This window comes from Haplochromis burtoni, unplaced genomic scaffold (assembly GCF_018398535.1).
Source record: "Haplochromis burtoni strain Fernald_Lab_line unplaced genomic scaffold, NCSU_Asbu1 Contig_54, whole genome shotgun sequence".
Lineage (NCBI taxonomy): Eukaryota > Metazoa > Chordata > Actinopteri > Cichliformes > Cichlidae > Haplochromis > Haplochromis burtoni.
In genome coordinates this window covers 1,280,079-1,286,805 of record NW_024582415.1, presented here as the reverse complement: position 1 = coordinate 1,286,805, position 6,727 = coordinate 1,280,079, and the positions used below count along the sequence as shown (strand labels likewise).

Below are 6,727 nucleotides of genomic sequence, written 5' to 3'. Positions count from 1 at the left end.
GACACAACATAGCCAACTGAATCAACTTTTTGTAATAGCCATCGTCAGTGAAATATGTCCTGTTTTTCCGCTAGATGGCAGCAAATATCTGCTATATTACAGTTTTTTCTGAATGCTTAAACCCTAACTGTGATTCCTGTAGCACAATCTCTAAAACTATTCAGACTTATAGCAAAACCACTCACTGAGTTTGCAAAACTAAAAGCACAAAAACTGCTTTGCACTCAGTTTGCAATTTTGTAACACACACTTTGCAAAACTGTAGGCACAATTCACTGCACAACACTCAATTACCAAATTTCCAACACACTCCTAGCAAAAGTATACACATGTATGGCTATCATTAACACTAATTTGCCAACTGTCTGGCACACTTTCACATGTGAAAACTTTTTTAGATAATTAGTTCACTTTGCAATCAGCCTAAGCACTATAATACAGGTAAGCTGTGTGTGCGGAGTACAATGGAGGGAGCAGAAAGAGTGAGAAGTAGAGGAGGCCGAGGAAGAGGACGTGGAGGTGAAGAAGTAGGATGAAGAGGACGACAAGGACAAGGAGGAGCAAGAGGAAAGACGAGTAACCCATATAGTCATTATGGCGATTGCAAATAATCACTATTTATGTGCCTTTTTTCACGTCAGCTGTGCGCCACGTTATTGTTTACGTGAGATGAATTGCAGAATGGCAGATAGAGACAAAATACTGTTAATCTGACTATCTTCAGGTTTTACATGCTTACATATACACACGCAGTTAATGTCCCTCTATTTACAAAGGCAGAGGCCTCAAGGTGTAATTATTTTACATGTAGTTTTTTTCCCCCCTGTGTAATAATATTCAACATTGCTCATTCAAAAAATGCCTCTCTGTGCAAAATGGGTTTAACAACATAAACAGCTGTGGGATACTGTTTGTCCGTGATTTAGACAGAGGGAACAAATCGTGGCAGTATCAGCCTGATATTATTTGTATCCCGCTGTAACTTTACTGTATAAAGAGCTAACATCTCCAAAATGTCAGGAGTAGTTAGTCATTACAACAAGTGTTTGTGAACTAAAAATCAAGAATGTCGGACACTGTTTGTCCGTGACTTGAAGAGCCCAGCGCTGCTCCCAACAAAGGGAAAACCAATTATGCAGGGGAGACCTACCTTGGCACTTGTGCAGGTGAAGCCAAAGGGAAGATATGCTTCACCATATTTTCTAGTCTTTGGCTTAGAATGAAGTTGGTTTGGAAACATATTCAGCTATGCTTTATCTCCTGCTTTGCGTTTGTGTGGCCTTCCCGTGCTAGCAGTGTCCAAGCGTTGTTTTTTTTCCCTTTTCACCCCCGCAATGGTTCTGCGCCCCCCCCGCGACGGCTCTGCCCCCCCCCCAGGGGGCGGGCCCCACACTTTGGGAAGTCCTGGCTTATAACAAAAGATAGCTGTATGTATGACGTGCAGTCTTGAGTCACACTGATCAGTATGGCTGTTAATATTACGAAAACAGGTTGTTTATTTGGAGAAAACATGAATATTACACAACGCATGACGCATTTTTAGCATAAAGGTTTGTGCGAGTGGTGGGAATGAATTCAGACAATGTGGTAAACACCACACCCAACCAAGCCTGCCTGGACATGAGACTTGTGAGAATGTGCACAATATCCAGTGTGACAAACGCTAAGCTGTGGTTTCATCGCTGGCTTTTACGTACATGATCTGTTTGCGAATCCTGAAGTTTGCTATTATATTCTTTTTACTTCAATAACTGAGACTGTTTGGTTGTTAACCAAATATAACTTAAACAAAAAGGTTCAATTATCATATTACTCTGATGTAGACATTATATTTGATATGTGACTGTTAAAAAAATAGACAGCACAGCTGACGCACAAGAGGATGACTGATTTTTATTAGGATGACAAGTTGTGGCGTGAACCCAAATGAAGAAAAGAACCCCAACATTAAAGTTGCTTTGTTCAAAGGCTCAAGACATGGGTATCATTCACTGGGATGACTCAGGTTAAACACAACTTAATCCAATGCATAAAAGAAGTACGAACTCCATTTTAAAAGATAAAATATATTTTAATTGCCCCTAAGCTGGTAAATTGCTGTGATTAGATAAAATAAAATAGAATAACTCACTAAAATAAAATATGGTAAAAGAAAGTGGCTTATTAAGAAGAAAAAAGATGGTGTTCCATAAGTTTAAAAAATCTAACTAGAATGTCATAGAATGTTAAAAAATATATATATAATATAATATAATATAATATAATATAATATATAAATTAATCCATTAATTTCTTTGTCTTCTGTTCAAGGTCATGGTGGGTACACCCTGAGCAGGTCACCAGTCTGTTGCAGGGGTAATGGAGAGAGACAGACATTCATGCCTACAACCAATTTAGAATAGTCAGCTAACCAATCATACGTGTCTTTGGATGGTGGGAGGTAGCTAGAGTATCCAGAAGAAGCCCACTCAGACACAAGGAGAGCATGCAGACTCCACACATAAAGGCCCCTGTCTGGAGTCAAACACAGGAGCTTTTTGCTGTAAGGTGACACTGCAAACCACAGTACCACCATATAATAGGGATGCTAGGGATAATAACAAAAATGTTTAAAATTTTACAGTAAAATGTTGGTGAGACATGAGATAACTTGCTTTATCCTATAAAGCACCATCCAGTGCTATGACCTTTTCATCACATTGACCACAATGTTTCATTTATGACAACTGTAATCTGTCTAATCTGATCTAATCTCTATCTTGTGTTGAGTATTATAGTCTATATTGGCAGTAATAAATGGGTGTATGCTAATGTTTAATAATAGGCATTAAAAAAAGTGTTATCATTTCCGTGAAGCTGCCCTGAGACCTTATATAATTCAAAGGATGAAAACAGGAAAAGCCCATTTTGTGTGTCCTTAGGAGTATCTATGGGAGGATCTGGCCAGTAAGCTTTGGTTTTGTCTGTCAGGCTGTGGTGTTGTGTAGGTTGTCATAGTTAATATGGGGTTAAGATGAGATGGGTGGAATAATAACGCTGACATAACAAGGTGTGGGTGAAAATGAAGAGAAGGTAGAGTCAGTTGTCCCTTCCCAACAGAGGTTGAATGAAGCAGAAGCATGTTTCAGCAAGAGCCAGCATTTGTATAAATGAAAAGAGAAATTATTTCTCAGATTATGCACACCGCTACTCAGACATCATGGCTACAGGGATTTTGGAAATTCAGAGTGTGATTTTATAAAACCTTGAAGGCACTCTTCAAAGGTATAAACTGGGAAGGTGTGGTGCAAGAGATCAAATTGGGAGGAGTTTCTTTTTTCAATTTTCTAAATATTCAATATATCCATGTGTCTAAGAAATCCCTGAATTGAGGTTTAATTACCCTCCAAACGACACCCCCCCCCCCTTCCACCCACTGTTGTTGACTGGCTCGGCCGGTTATGTAACACATTTATGCCTTGCGCACGTGGCTACAGTCATTATAAATGACAATATGTGGACGGATTAAACATTACCATCCACCCCTGAAACCAAACAGCCCGCATTTCACCTCTAAGGCACAGGATAAGAGTGAGGTCAATGAACGCTGTGGCCAATTAATCGATTTTCTACCGAGGAGCTCGCACTCATCCGTTCAGTCCCGACCATAAAAACCAATCCAGGGATTGAACAGGACAGTGTGTTTGCTCTTAACTCGATCTGAGGGTACACTCAGTTCAGCGTGACCGGTTGTTGGTTGTGTCATCCTTACCAGGAAAAATGCATTGAACGGGTATTATTCGATGGGCCTCCTGGCATTTATCTCAAGAGGGCAATGAGCAAACACTGATTTAAAGCAAAGTTCATACACTCGTTGAAAATGTTAATTAAAAAAATAAAATAAAAAATGAATGCGATTGGATGATCACTCGGATATCTTCTGAATAAAAAAAATTAAACCACATTTAGAGATGCAAATTATGCGCATATTAATCGTATTGTTGTAATTCCCCCTCTCACCCCTCATATGGTACCACCACTAGACTGACCACCACTCTCTCTCTCTCCCTTTCCTTCCCTGTCTCACGTTATTCCCCCTCCTTCATCTAAAAGCTGTCATCCTGAGCGGTACTGAGTCGACGGCTCAATCCCTAAACGCCCGGATGAGAGCGGCAGGCGACATTCAGGGCAACACAGTCGCATGAGTCGAACGACTGGAAGGCAACCAGTCCAGGGGGGGGACGACAGCGAGTGCAGGAATCTGAAAATTTTCGACGCAACCCACGAAGATCGCTGTGGGAAAAATTCAGACAGAGACAGAGGCGTGGAGGCGAAGAGGAGCGGCGCGTTCCCCCCTCCTCTTGCGGTGTCCTATTTCGTTGGTAAGTACATTTTGCCCATTAAAAAAAACCGCTGCACATGTGCCTTTTCCTCTTCCACGGGACTCGTGTCTCGTTTCGCCACTTTCCCTGCGCGTTTGTTGTGGTCTGCGTCCCCGCGGGCTGCGTTTAAGGAAGAAGAGGCCTGGTAAGTAGCAATATAGCGGCAAAGAGGCATGTGTGTACATTAAAATGGGCTGCAGCAGCTCACGGGCACGCTACGGTGATTCCGAATTGTACTCCTGTTACGTTGACGGACAGCGCCGTGAACGTCACATTTTACCGTGAGTGGCAACATTTTTGTTTTATTTCTGTGCGCTCGTTCCTGTTGTTGCTGCTGATCGCACGCGACAAAACCAGTGAATGAAGCTACACGTGTGTGTGACTCCACATCTGAGAGTCACCAGCTCTTATTCACTGTCCGCTCTGAACCACCGTAGCCGGCCATGGCTTGAATTTGAGAGCTGCTTTCAGTGCCTAATAAATCATTTAGTTGTTAATCACACGCGCGCATTTCTCTCAGGGCTTTTCGTGAGCAGACCAAACGCTGAGGACAACGGTGGTCTCCACTGGGCATGCGTACTACCGCCCCCTTTGACCTATAATATTAATCAGTTGAGAGTAGTAGTAGTCTGTCCTGCACCTCTCAAAAGTGCATCGGGTCGCTTCTCCGGTTTGTTGACAGAACGATTATTGAGTGGAACATCAGGCGAGTGAGTCGGGCAGCACAAGCAAATAAAGCAGATCCTGTTATTCACGAGCAGAAATGAATCTGTGATGGCAAGCTCTGTAGCTCAAGGCAAGCCTCATTGTCACCATGATGACTATTTTCCAAAGAGAAATATCACAGGGCTGTGGGAAGAATAACAGAATGAACTGGGCAAAACGCTACAGACTGCTTACTCAGAACAAAAATATCACAGTGTAAAAATACGCCATCACAAAATTACTGAAATGTCACGCAAGTGAAAGTAAGATAGTAAGCAAACATTATGCAAATACTCAGAGGTAGGAGTGCCAAATAAAAAGTCCCTGGTAATATATTTTGGCTAGGCTCGTTTTTTTTTTTTTTTAAGGGAACTATTTTAAGTGTATGTGAAAACAAATACAAGTAAATTTCAAGTACCTTAAGTTGGGCACCAAAGTGTATGCACTTAGCTATTTTCATAGTTAATAAAAAGTGCTGATTGTCATATTCTAGGCAAATCCAGTTGTCCTCTTGTCTTCTTTAACAATATTTCACTACGTTAATGATATCTGTTGCTACTGCTTGCATAGGAAGTGGAAGTCACATATTACTTATGGACCCATGATGCAGTTTTCTAGTTAATCATTAGTCTGCGTGCTATGATAAGCAGTGGTGAGAAAGGGGCAAAAATATCAGGGTCTGTCACTACCTTACGTGTTTTCCATTCTCTGCTTTTTCTCATATATGTTTTTGGTAATAAAATATTAGATCAGTGCTTCGCACAGCAGGGGTTATAACCTGGGAGAATAAAATGCTCTGATGCTATGTCTATTCTAGCTTTATCGGCATTAAGACAGATATGGAAGTGCAGAATGATAAGATACGCAGATTAATGACCTCCCTGTCTTTCTACACTTTTATCCTGTTTGTAAACAAAAGCACAACCAACCTAAATGTCCCTGGAGTGAGCTAACGTTATTTATTTATTTATTTATATGTTTTTCTTAACTACAGGGTGGAGAATGCTAACAAATATGGTACAGAGCAGGGAAGGGTGTTAGGTAACGGTTTGGCTTGGTACTTGCTGTTCAGGGCGTTTGCACCCATGTGGTAATAATGAAATGGTAGTAGAATTTGTTTGCTTCTCTTTACACCATCCGGCCATTTTTGTGTCTTGGATTAAGTTTTTTAATAACATGAACAGTAGCCAGTCTACCTAAGCTGGGCTCACTGGCTTTCACGCAGTTATGCAGGGATTTTAAAACGTAAAGTCCTTACACCTTCGGCTGTGGGTAATCTGCTGCTTTAAAGCAGTCTGATTTACTGACACAGGGAACATTTAATTTTTTTGTTGTACTTATTTACTTGACAGCTTTGGAGAGAAGAAAACATGTTAGTGTGGTTGGACTTCTTTTGACAAAGCTTTTATTAAAGAGTTCCACCACTATCTAGTTGAGTTAAGGTGCGTTCACGGAAACATTACAGTCCACTGTGTTTATGTTTGACTGTACTTTGACCTGCCTTTTGTGAGTGTAATCTTTTTTGAGAGAAAAAAAAACAATCAAACCAAAATGATTCACACTAAATTGCCAGTTCCGTGGCGACAGGGTGCAACCACAGCCTGGACCACATGCTCAATAGTCTCTCTTCTAATGGTTAACCAAATGCTCCATGACAGACA

At 41.0% G+C, this 6,727-nt stretch overlaps 1 protein-coding gene across 4 annotated transcripts in view; it reads left to right on the top strand.

Annotated features, from left to right (window-relative positions):
- Positions 1-4,038: 4,038 nt before the first annotated feature.
- Positions 4,039-6,727, top strand: part of slc20a2 (solute carrier family 20 member 2) — a 46,029-nt gene continuing 43,340 nt past the window's right edge. The window contains exon 1 of one of the 4 annotated variants that reach the window (XM_005924468.3): positions 4,039-4,361. The gene's annotated coding sequence lies outside the window, so the exon portion shown is untranslated. The other 3 variants (XM_005924467.3, XM_005924470.3, XM_042220736.1) reach the window with 3 other exon arrangements.